Source organism: Vigna umbellata, chromosome 2 (assembly GCF_029865625.1).
Source record: "Vigna umbellata cultivar VRB3 chromosome 2, Vumbellata_1.0, whole genome shotgun sequence".
Taxonomy (NCBI): Eukaryota; Viridiplantae; Streptophyta; class Magnoliopsida; order Fabales; family Fabaceae; genus Vigna; species Vigna umbellata.
Window position 1 is genome coordinate 26,576,671 of NC_142166.1, and position 13,395 is coordinate 26,590,065.

The 13,395-nt window shown below is 39.8% G+C and overlaps 1 pseudogene; it reads left to right on the forward strand.

Annotated features, from left to right (window-relative positions):
* Nucleotides 1-13,395, forward strand: part of LOC148203710 (uncharacterized) — a 36,395-nt pseudogene that overhangs the window by 11,469 nt on the left and 11,531 nt on the right.

A 13,395-nucleotide genomic window follows, 5' to 3' on the forward strand; every position in this document is an offset into this window, starting at 1 on the left:
AAATCTGTCATCGAACTCATTCAATTGAATGTCACGGCTCTTGATGATTGACAAGATTCAAACAAGGCAGATATCAAATCAAATCATGCATTGGAAATTTGAAAGGTTAAACTCAGATTAAGAATAACAAAATAAAACAAAGCACAAGACTAAAACATGACAGAAATGGATTTAGAAATTAAAAGACTCAAACAAATTGGATTCACCGAATAAAATGATAAAAACACTGACTCCAGTTAAAGACTCAAACACAGAACGACACAAACAGATGTACAGAATCACAAAATAGAATTCAACACATATTACAACACAAGACAAAGAAGGAAAATGATGAACACACGTAAATGAAGAAAACGCACCAGAGAAGCGAAACAGAAACGCGAAACAGAACTCAGAATCAAAATCAAACCGAGACAGAACAAGATGAATGAACAGAGACGCGAAACAACTGAAACAAGAATCTAAACAGAGATACTTACCTTCGAAGCGTGTTCGACCTTGCTCTGATACCACTTGATGGACAAACGCCCGAGAAGCTGACGACCGAAGCTGTGCGAGCTCGATTCGGACTCCTCGAAGCTTCTCCGACGAGTGAAGACGCAGCGGAAATGGACAAAAACTCGAAGAAGAACAAAAACAGAAGGTTAAACTCGAATAGAAAACCCTAAAATCATGAACGAACCCTAGAAAAGAGGGAAAACTCAAAATGAACCGATTAATTGGTTCAAACATAAGATTGGAGGAAAACAATCGGTGAAAAGTCTGGATCGAATGTGAAACAAGGTTTTAATCGGTGGAAATCAAAAGAAATGGTGAAGATGAGGTGCAAATATGGAAGGAGATGTATATTCATGAAGAGGAATGAAACTTACGGAGGAAGAGACGTGGATCTGTGATGATGATGCGTTTGAGAGGGAGAAACCCTAGCAGATGAGGTTTCTTCGAAATGGAAAATGAGAGAAATGTGGATGCGAGAGTGGGAAAATGGAAAGTGATGCGTTCGACAGAGAACGCGTGGCTGAAGAGCGCTGATGCAAGGAAGCTGGAGACGTACTGGCAGCTGACGCGTGCCAGATGTGGCAGTGGAGGCTTAGTGTGGAATTGAAAGAGAAGCACCGTGAAGTTTGAAGAAATGGAAGAATGAGAGTGTGCTTGGAAGGTGGCTAGAGGGAGTCTTTGGACTCTCTAGCCTGACTTTCAAGAGAGAATTGTTTCTATTTCAGAAAACTTAATTCTCATTAATCTCAAAAAGTCCTAATACAAGAGAGGAGTTGGGTATTTATAGTAACCCATACTCCTTAAGAGCTAAGCTAGGAAAAGTAAAATTACAAAAGAAAAACTAAGTCAAGTAGGATTCCATCATGACCATTCAAACCACCAATTTTTAAGCACTTTTTCTGGTATAGTTGCGGATTTTTTTTAATTTGAAAGCTTGTTGTGATTACTGCATCAAAGTTAGTTTCAATTTGGTAGCAAAAGCTTGGTTAAGGTGATTATAAAGAAGTGCAACATTGAAACTTAACAATAGACTGCATTTTAAAAAAAAAAAGCTGTGTGAACCAGTGCCAAGCAAATTTTAAACTCTGATGCACATTTTTTTTCAGCCTTCTGCTAGGCATTTATTCAAACACTTTGCCTAGTTTAAATTTGGTTTCGAATTGATCATAGCTGCAACTTATCTTTGTTTCTTGCTTTTCAAATCCACTCTAGATCCTTTCCTAAGTTCATTTTGAGTGCCACCATTCATTGGAAACCGATTAATTGATTGATTTAAGTTGTTTGAAAATCCTGCACATAAGCTGTTTGATAAAATCACAGTTGTGCATTCTGGTTTAACAGTTTTCTGGCAGCAGTGTTGATTTTCTGGCTTAATAATTGATTATTGGTGGTTTGTATGAGCTCTCTGTTGGGTGCAGAACTATCTCAAAACGTCCTACAACACTGGTAGCATCTTAGGCAGTGGATTGGAGCAAGGAAAGATCAACTTTGGAGTTGATTTTTGGTGCAGCAGAACCACATTCTTCACTGGTCTGCATCAAACTGGTTGCTGCAACAACAACATAATTCACTTTGCAGCTGAGAGAATTGCATGAATCCAGTCTGATTCATTACTTGTTTGAGAGCAACCAAAGCTGCCACATTCAACTACATACTTGTTTTCCCAAATTTTGTTGTTTCCCTTGTATTTTTGTGTATACTTTCTTTTCCAATTTTGTAAGTTGGCCATTTCAAGCAAGTGAAGTGGAAGAGCTCATAAGTGTTCTTCCCTCATTTGCTAACTTGACTGAAAGTCTCATCACTTTAAAATTGGTAGACGGTGAGTGTGTCTTAGATCCAAAGTCTAAGCCTCACCTAGGAGACCTCACTTTAATTGCTTTTCCCATTCTCGACTAGATAGCATATATCTTGTGCGAATAGGAAGCTCTCTTAGGGGTCCGAATTTAGAGTTTAGGTTGTGTCTTTTCTTTGCTTTGTGTTTTCTTTGTTGTCTTTAAGACTTAAGTGGATTTAAGAGTGATTTTGATCTAAGGACTCTAGTAAGTAGCCATAAGCATATTTGGCAAGGATAAGGCTTGGTACTTAAGCATTCCTAGTGAATCACCTCCCTTACCTGGAATATTGCTTTCAAGCGAAAATCTCTAGTCTTTACTTCAAGAATAACATTTAAGTCCATCATAATGTCTAGAAGGCATTCTCCTAGGATTAGTGATAGTGAAAAAGAAAATTTTTCTCTTCAAACTTTAGTTAATGAATTCAAGGAAATAAGAAGAGAAATGAATGAAGAGAAAGTCAATAGAGAGCTTCAAAATGTTGTTATTCAAGATGAGTTGAGATTGATAAGGAAAAGTAAGTCTAGGGGAAGTCAGAGTGAAAACTCTCAAGAGGGAGGGATGTCTTTGAGTCTGGGTGATTATTACCCTCATCAGCCTTCTACTTCTAGGAGGCATAGGAGAAATTCTCATGCACCCCCACCCCCTAAAGAAGTCAATGTTGTGTTGCCTCACTTCCATGGGAAGGACAATGTAGAGGCTTATCTTGATTGGGAGATGAAGGTAGAACAATTGTTTGAATGCCACCAAGTGAGTGAAGAGAGGAAGGTCTCTCTAGCTACCCTAAGCTTTCAAGGGTATGCAATGTATTGGTGGACTGCCTTGGTCCAAGAGAGGCTTAGACATCAAGCCCCTCCCATCCACTATTGGAATGATCTCAAGTCTGCCCTTAGGAGGAGACACATTCCCTCCTACTACAATAGAGAACTCATGGATAAACTCCAAAGGTTACAACAAAGGTCTATGACAGTTGAGGAATATAGACAAAAGATGGAGTTGTATATGATGAGGGCAGGCATAGTAGAAGGTCCAGAAACTACTTTAGCTAGATTTTTAAGTGGGCTCAATTTTGACATAAGAGATAGGGTTGAACTTCTACCTTATAGAGATTTGAATGATATTGTTCAAATGTGTATAAAGGTAGAACAACAAAACTTGAGAAAATCTTCTTCTAAAAGAATTCAAGTTCAACCTACTTTTGAAAAGAAAATTTTTAAAGAAAAAGAGCCATTTAAACCTCTAGCCAAAATAGAAGAGAGACCCAAGAAAGAGACACCCTCACACACCAGAACAAGTGAAATCAAATGCTTCAAATGTCTAGGAAGGGGTCATGTAGCTACTTAATGTCCTACAAAAAGAAACATCATTTTGAAAGGCAAGGACATTTATAGTAGTGAAAGTGACACCCTAACTAGTCAAAGTGAGAGTGAGGAAGAAGAAAGGGAAGAGGAAATATATGCTGATGATGGACAACTTCTCATGGTGAGAAGGATACTTAGCAACCAACCAAGTCTTGAACACCTATCACAAAGAGAGAACATCTTTCACACAAGATGTAAAATTCAAGAAAATCATTGTTCTCTCATTGTTGATAGTGGATCTTGTTGCAATTGTTGTAGCACAAGGTTGGTTGAGAAGTTGAAGCTTGATATTATACCCCATCCAAAACCTTATAAACTTCATTGGCTAAATGAAGATGGGGATATAATAGTCAAGAATCAAGTGAAGTTGGCATTTTCCATTGGGAACTTCAAAGATGAAGTTTTATGTGATATAGTTCCCATGGAAGCATGTCATGTGTTTGATGGACAAATTTGTAAGCACCAAAATATGATGTCACAAACTTGTTTCACAATCGGCAAGTATGACCGAATCGTTCAAGTAATAAAACTTGGTAAGACCAAGTATCGTTCTTCCCAAAGGACTCACAGCCTAGTTTAGTTATGTGGTTTCTTGATTAACTAAGACTTACAAACGAAATATTTGAGTTTAAAATGCAAGACAGAAAATAAACATGTATGCATGAATTTTGATCAATGGCAAAGACAAAAGATAAACACTTTCAATGGAATATATGAATGAATATGTTGTTGGGGGTCAATTTCATCTCATCCACTCTCATATATTTTAGGAATTCAACATTCAAATCATCATTGTTAATGCCACTCTCTAATGTACCATTCTAGATGGCTTCTCCCTAATCAAATAGTTCATACAATTCCTAGCATTCCTAATGATTAGTTCATGAGTGCAGGAGCTTAAAGGCAACCAATAGAATATTGTCAGTATAATATTGGGAGAAATTCCCCGGATCTAGACTTCCCCGTACGTGTCCGTATCGACAAAACCAATAATCATGCATTAGAATGAGTTAAACAATGCAAGCATTGAGCAAAGAGGAAAAACCCTAACTAATGATGAAAGAAAGCATATGTCTTAATTCAAAGATGTACTCAACAGATTCCATATATGAGAGCTTCAAGAGATTACATTGATTCCCCAACAAACATACAAGGTTTAGTTCACCATATTCATGGTGAACCTAGAGGAATAACAATGAAAGTATGAAAGAATAAACCCAATAAAGTGGAAGAGGTAGCCTGAGCATCCAAGATCCTCCTTCAAAGGGGTGAAAGAGAGAGTGTTTGCCTCGTTTCTGCCAAAGATCCCTAACTAAAGGACGTGCAAGCCCTTATATACTAATCTAGAGTTACAAAAGATTACAAAAGCCCAAGCCCAAAAAGTGCCGCTCAGCGCCATTTACCGCTCAGCGGTGGTTACGCGTCTTCTTTCTTCCCCTCAGCGGCCATTTGCCCCTCAGCGGTTCCAACGCCACCTCTTGAGTGCCGCTCAGCGGTAGTTTGCCGCTGAGCGGTGCCTTCGACTTCTCTTTTTACACTCTTTCTTGTCTTTTCTAATGTCCTCTCTCTCATTCTTCACTTCTTTCACCAAATTCACCTCAAAACCTGCACAAAAACACTCAAATCAAGCATAAACCTGTCCAGCTCTCTTATTTCTGAAAATATAAACAAAAGGCATGATTTCAAGCTAGTTTCTAAGTCTAAAGGTTGCTTTTAGTATCACTTTTAAGCATGAAAATAACAGTTTTTCAACTGTTATCAGTGTTATTGGGGAGACCATGGCAATTTGATCATCAAACTATCCATCATGGTCTAACCAATACCATCACTATCCATCAAAAGGACAAGAAGTTTGTGCTTCATCCTTTGACTCCTACCCAAGTGGCTAAGGATCAAGCACAAATGAAGTTGTTAAGAAAGCAAGAACATGATCAAAAGAAAAAGTCAAAAAGAAAGAAGGGTATAGAGATAAGTGTATCACCTAAGGTCACTCAACATGAAGTTCTTTTAAACAAAAAGACTCTAATCAATACACTTCAAGTTGAGCAACCTTCATACCTTCTTCTTTGTCAAGGGACACTTACATGCATAGCTAGTGATCCAAAGACTTCAACTCCTTCTCCACCCATTCAAAAACTTTTGAAAGAATTTGATGATCTATTTCCAAAAGAAATTCCAAAAGGGCTTCCACCCATAAGAGGAATAGAACATCAAATTGATTTCATTCCAGGGGCAATTCTTCCTAATAGGCCAGCCTATAGGACAAACCCCCAAGAAACTAAGGAGATTGAGACACAAGTCCAAGAGGTTCTAGATAAATGCTTAGTTCAAAAAAGTCTAAGTCCCTGTGCTGTACCAGTGTTGCTTGTACCAAAAAAAGATGGGAAGTGGCGCATGTGTTGTGATTGTAGAGCTATCAACAACATCACAATCAAGTATAGACATCCCATTCCTAGGCTTGATGATATGTTTGATGAATCAATATTTTATTGATTTCACTTAGTTTATTGTATTGGATTTAATCGGGGAATTGTGCTTAATTGTCCAGTATTTTCCCATTTTTACTAATTGTGCTTAATTTGACCAAAAATTCTAATTTTAATTAACTTGGATTATTTGAGCAAATTATTTGCATTATTAATTGCAGGGAAAATGTTGGAAATACAATTTGGAACATTTGGAGATCAAAAGAAAATGCCACATCAATATACTTTAAACTAAAATGAGTGAGGAGGTGTGGATTTAAATTATGGGAGTGCACATGGAGATTGGCTTGATTGGAGAAGCTAAGAAGTGGTGCTGGAAGAAAAAGGGAGGCTCACGGGCTGAAGACCAAAAACAGCTGCCACGTCCACACAGCACATCCAGCGGGTGTGCACGAAGGAATTCCACACAGCCCAGCCATAGTCCAGCAGGAGCAGATTGGTCACGGTCCAGTACCAGCTGCCACCGAGAGGGAGATCTTCATCTAGCAGCTTGAATTGGTGCAGCAGCCCACACGATAAAGCACAGCAATCACACGCAGCAGCACATCACGGCCCACATCTGGAAGCACACACGGAAGAAGTGAAGCAAGTCCACGGTCCAGCACACGTGGAGAAGCAACAACGGAGGAGAAAGAATTGAAACACACGGGCTGAATCCAGAAGCAACATTCAGCTTGGATGAAAGCCACGTCCACATCCCAGTATCTTCATTATCCAGCAAGCGGTGCAGTAGCAGGCCCACAAGAAGCTCATTCCTTCTTCACGCTCCAGCTTCAACAATGGAAGCATAGGGGGGTGCATCCAGCACAGATCAGTGGCTTTCATTTTTCCAGAGCTTGGGGTGACGAAGGGGACTCTCCCATTTGGATTAAAAACGTTTTGGAGGAGAGGAAAGTGAGGGTAACAGCCGCCACTTGAGTAGGAGTTCATTTTAATAGTTTGGAAGAAGGAAGCCGAGAAGTAGAGAGGAGGGATATTAGAGAAAAAAAATGTAGCTTTGAGAGGTTCCAGTAGCCGCCACACTCATTTATCTTTTTCTTGTTTTTTTGGCTTTTAACACTATTTTCAATGGAATGAAAAAGAAACACACTTCTCTTTCTTGGTAGGATGAAACGCGGATGGTGAAGGCTTCTTATTTTATTCATGCTTTCAATGCTTTCACACGGAGATTGGTTGGGTTTTTGCGGTGCATCCAGTCTCCCAGTCTCTCGGTTTTTTTTTTTGGGGTTTAGGCTTTTGGCTTTGAACGTTTGCTGGAAAAATGTAAAAACTGGAAAGCTGCAGAGATGTTACGACTGCTGGAAGGAAAGTAGTCTTGCTTTTGTTTTTATGGAATGCGAAATAGAGTAGGTGTTGATTTTGTTTTAAGCGGTGCACACGGTGACTTGTGAAGACAGCTGGAACAGAAAAGTGGTGCCATGGCTGGAAACAAAGAGGAGAAGGTTGATTTGTTTTAGTGGAGTAAGGAAAGGGAGTTGCACGATTTTCAGTGAAGAAAAGGGGGGGCAGGCTGTTACGTTTAGGAAGAGGACAAACCATTTTGCTGGAGAAATGCTCTCACGGAGGTTGATTTGTTTTAGTGGAGTAAGGAAAGGGAGTTGCACGATTTTCAGTGAAGAAAAGGGGGGCAGGCTGTTACGTTTAGGAAGAGGACAAACCATTTTGCTGGAGAAATGCTCTCACGGAGAAAAGGTGTGCACGCTGATTGATTGAAGCAGGAGGTGTCACGATTGCATTTTGGAAGAACACGTTGTCATAGTATGAGGGAATTCTAGAATGCATTTTCATTTTCTTTTGAGAAGCATGAAGCGGTCTGCTCATTTGGAAGAAGTGCTCTGGGATTTTCATTTGGTCTTCACGCATGAACAAGTTGCATTTTTATATTTTATATATTAATTTTGCATTTAGCATTTTTCTAGTTTACATTATGCCTTTTACTGTTGATACCTTTCTTTTCCTTTTAGTAGTGTTGATGCGTTCCAATGCTATTCTGTTTCTTTTCTTTTATGTTGTTTAATACAATGAGGATTTCATTTTTACCCTTACCATTGCATCCTAATTACTCCAAACAATTAAGCATTGAATGTTTTATTCCAGTATTTTCTTTATGTTTTCAACTATGTTTGGTTGTATATAATTTCTAGTTTTAATTTAGTTCGTTTCGAATCACAAAAACACTTTCAAACCCCCCTACTACGTGTTTGATCTGAGACTGAACCCAAATTGGTCCTTGAGAGATGACCTAGGAGTCACTTCCTAGTCTATACTGCATTATTCTATGCACAACTTTTGTGGGAGGTGCGACCCTCTCATCAAAATGGCGCCGCTGCCGGGGACCAACGGTTCGGTCTTAGGTTTTTGTTGTGTTTGTGTGTGTTGTGTTTTGTCATGTGATGTGATGTTCTGTTTTGTGTGTGCGTGTTGCATGTATAAATGTGTTGTGTTTTATTTGTTTCGTGATTTTTAGTATTCTTCTTTTTCCATGTCTACCTATTTTGATTTCGTGAACACTGCTTGTTTTGCTAGTGCCTCTGATTATGATTCTCCTTCTGCATGTTACTCTGATTGTAATTCATATTCTGCTGATTTCTATGTTGAGAACAATACGACTCATCCTCTAATTTCTGAGAGTGCTCTTTGTGAGCCGGTTTCACTTAAGGAGGATAATCTTCATTGCGATCTCACCCCTGGACTGATACATTTGCTGCCTAAGTTTCATGGTTTTGCAGGAGAATGCCCACACAGACATTTGGAGGAGCTCCACATCATGTGCTCTTCAATGAAGCCTCTAGATGTCCCTCTTGATTACATTTTCTTGAGCGCATTTCCGCATTCATTACAAGGAGCAGCTAAGGATTGGAAAGACTCTCTTCCTCTGAGATCCGTTACCGATTGGGGATATCTTGAGCATCAGTTTCTGAGCAAATTTTCCCTTGTGCAATATGCTTACAGCAACGGTCTTGGATGGAATGACCCTACTTTGGGATGGTATAATGCTCCACAGCATCAATATAAAGAACCACCATTCCAGAGTACTTTCATGCCTCCACCAGTCCAGCAATATCAGAGTCAGCAATATGATGCTCCTGCCCAAATAGCTCCTCAGCCTTCTACTTCTGAGCCTACATTGCAGGAGTTGTTGGAGCAGATGACCATGCAGAACCTTCAGTTTCAGCAAGAGAACATGCAGTTCCAGCAAGAAATAGGAGCTACCATTCAGAGTATGACTGATCAGATAGGGCAGATGGCCACTCAACTCACTGAGGAACAGTCTCAAGATTCAGAGTTACCATTTCAGACTGTTCAGATTCCAGATGATGATGATAGTGGCATCAACATAGAAGATGGGGAGAAGAGTCATGAGCTTACTACTGCGCCACATACTTTCCCACCTTCAGATGGTCCCACTCTTGCACCTGAGGAGACCGAGAAAGATTTTGAGGACCAGGCATATATGAGCAACATTTTTGAGAAAGTTAGACCATCATCAGCTTCCACCATTCTTCCAATCTTCAGGGAAGTGGAGGTAAGCATACCTCAGTATGATTATGTCAGTGATGATTATATTGATGATTATGTTGTTGAGAGGTATGCTGATGATTATATTGTTGTTGAGTCTGATTTTAATTTTCCCTCTATGCATGATGAGAACCAATTTTTGCTGTCGCATCCGAATGTTTATTCTCCATGCATTGAACATGAATCTGAGTCTGTAGTTGATATTGCTTGTGATTTTGAAATTGATTCATGTTTTGAGGATGTATCTGAGGTTCAGTCTGATAAATTGGGATTGGGTGTTATACCTCTGCACGTCATTTCTTTGGAGCCACATTGCACTAACCATGTTGCAGGAGGTACACATGAATTTGACCAACATGCACCCACAGTGGAAGGAAAAGGTGCTTACATACACACTAGTTTCAACAGCAATAGGCACCAGCTGAACCCGCTCATGAACAATCCTTTCTTCTTAGATCCAGCTGTGGATGATATCTCCCTACTAGATCAAATCTGGAGGATGAAGCAATTCTTCCTCAAAACTTGCTTGCTGGATCCTGTGGTGGAAGACATCTCCCTGAAAGTCCAAAATTGGCAACTGCCACCATAATCAGGGGAGTTTTCCTTTTCTCTTCTCCTCCTTTTCCTACTTTTATTGCACTTGTCCATGATGTGTTGATTGTTCTAATTTCTGATCTTATGCTTATGACACATTGAGGACACTGTGTAGTTTAAGTGTGGTCTATTGGGGGAGATTCTGATTTTTCTTTGTTAGTTTTTGTTTTCCGTGTTAAATTTTTTTTTCTTTTCTAGGTAGTTTTGTTGTGTCTTGTGTACAGTTTTGCATGCTTTTCGTGAATTCTGGATTGTGGTTAGGTTGTCAGTTTTCCTTCACTTCATTGATACTCTGATTGGTTGGAAATCCTTGCTTTTCTGTGCTTGGAAGATGATTATGATTTTTGAGAGTTGAATTGATTGTGACAGAATTACCCTGTGTGAGATTTGAGCCACTTTATGTTCTTTCTTGTGTGTGATATGTCTCTTGATTGCTTGCGCATATGCCTTTGCTTGACTCTTGTTGATAACTCTTGATTGATGTGCATGTTTGGAGATGATGAAGGCATTTTTGTTCTTGAGCCTCTTTGGCCAAATAAGCCTACCTTGTTCTAAACCTTTGATAACCCTTTTTGAGCCTATACTTTCCTCATTTCTTTGTTTTGAAGCTCATACACCAGCCCTAAAAAAAAAACCATTATTACCTTAGCCTTGGGGAATTTTGGAGCTTTGGAATTGTTTTGGGAATAAGTGTGGTCTCCTGGGAGTTTCAGAGGAATTGGCTAGTGAGTCCTCTTCTTATCGTGTTTTTGTAAATATGTGGTGTATCTTATCTCTTGAAATTGTGTGCTGAATAGAGAAAAGAAAAGAGACAGGATGAAAAAAAAAAGAGTAGAAAAATAGTGAAAAAAAATGTGAATAATTGTGAATAATGGAGTCAAGAAGAGGATGGAATTAGAGGTTGTGGGTGTGTTTGAATGTGTTTACACTTGTTCCCCATTGCTCCTCTGTTCCTTATGGTTTGTAGCTTCTTATCCAGATATATCCTACCTTGTCCTTGGCCCCATTACAACCATGAAAAGACCTTTTGATTTGAACATGCGTATGTGCTTGAGTGTTGATATTAGAGGCTTGCCAAGTCTATTTGTGTTTGCTTTCTTGAGTGCATTGAGTGACATCGATTTACCTTAAACACTTGAGAGAAACACTCATTGTGTGCATCTGTGAGGCTATGTTACTTTTGATTCACCTCTTGAGCTGATTGATCATTTTGCCATGTCTTGAATTGCTTGGATGATTTCATGAGTATTTGCTTTCTCTGATTGATTCTGTGTTGGATATTGTCTACTTCCTTTCTTGGTCCAGATTCCTTGAGAACTGTGTAATTCTATTTTTGTCATTGTCAGTCTTTGTTTTCTGTGTGCTGAGTGTGTCACCTCCCTAAAAGTCCTTTGAACTATTCCCTGATCTGCGTCTTGATTTTGCCCAGGAGTGCAAAAGACTAAGTGTGGTCTATTTTGATGAATCAATATTTTATTGATTTCACTTAGTTTATTGTATTGGATTTAATCGGGGAATTGTGCTTTATTGTCCAGTATTTTCCCATTTTTACTAATTGTGCTTAATTTGACCAAAAATTCTAATTTTAATTAATTTGGATTATTTGAGCAAATTATTTGCATTATTAATTGCAGGGAAAATGTTGGAAATACAATTTGGAACATTTGGAGATCAAAAGAAAATGCCACATCAATATACTTTAAACTAAAATGAGTGAGGAGGTGTGGATTTAAATTATGGGAGTGCACATGGAGATTGGCTTGATTGGAGAAGCTAAGAAGTGGTGCTGGAAGAAAAAGGGAGGCTCACGGGCTGAAGACCAAAAACAGCTGCCACGTCCACACAGCACATCCAGCGGGTGTGCACGAAGGAATTCCACACGGCCCAGCCATAGTCCAGCAGGAGCAGATTGGTCACGGTCCAGTACCAGCTGCCACCGAGAGGGAGATCTTCATCTAGCAGCTTGAATTGGTGCAGCAGCCCACACGGTAAAGCACAGCAATCACACGCAGCAGCACATCACGGCCCACATCTGGAAGCACACACGGAAGAAGTGAAGCAAGTCCACGGTCCAGCACACGTGGAGAAGCAGCAACGGAGGAGAAAGAATTGAAACACATGGGCTGAATCCAGAAGCAACATTCAGCTTGGATGAAAGCCACGTCCACGTCCCAGTATCTTCATTATCCAGCAAGCGGTGCAGTAGCAGGACCACAAGAAGCTCATTCCTTCTTCACGCTCCAACTTCAACAATGGAAGCATAGGGGGGTGCATCCAGCACAGATCCAGTGGCTTTCATTTTTCCAGAGCTTGGGGTGACAAGGGGACTCTCCCATTTGGATTAAAAACGTTTTGGAGGAGAGGAAAGTGAGGGTAACAGCCGCCACTTGAGTAGGAGTTCATTTTAATAGTTTGGAAGAAGGAAGCCGAGAAGTAGAGAGGAGGGATATTAGAGAAAAAAAAATGTAGCTTTGAGAGGTTCCAGTAGCCGCCACACTCATTTTTCTTTTTCTTGTTTTTTTGGCTTTTAACACTATTTTCAATGGAATGAAAAAGAAACACACTTCTCTTTCTCGGTAGGATGAAACGCTGATGGTGAAGGCTTCTTATTTTATTCATGCTTTCAATGCTTTCACACGAAGATTGGTTGGGTTTTTGGGGTGAATCCAGTCTCCCAGTCTCTCGGTTTTTTTTTTTGGGGTTTAGGCTTTTGGCTTTGAACGTTTGCTGGAAAAATGTAAAAACTGGAAAGCTGCAGGGATGTTACGACTACTGGAAGGAAAGTAGTCTTGCTTTTGTTTTTATGGAATGTGAAATAGAGTAGGTGTTGATTTTGTTTTAAGCGGTGCACACGGTGACTTGTGAAGACAGCTGGAACAGAAAAGTGGTGCCATGGCTGGAAGCAAAGAGGAGAAGGTTGATTTGTTTTAGTGGAGTAAGGAAAGGGAGTTGCACGATTTTCAGTGAAGAAAAGGGGGGGCAGGCTGTTACGTTTAGGAAGAGGACAAACCATTTTGCTGGAGAAATGCTCTCACGGAGAAAAGGTGTGCACGGAGAAATGCTCTCACGGAGAAAAGGTGTGCACGCTGATTGATTGAAGCAGGA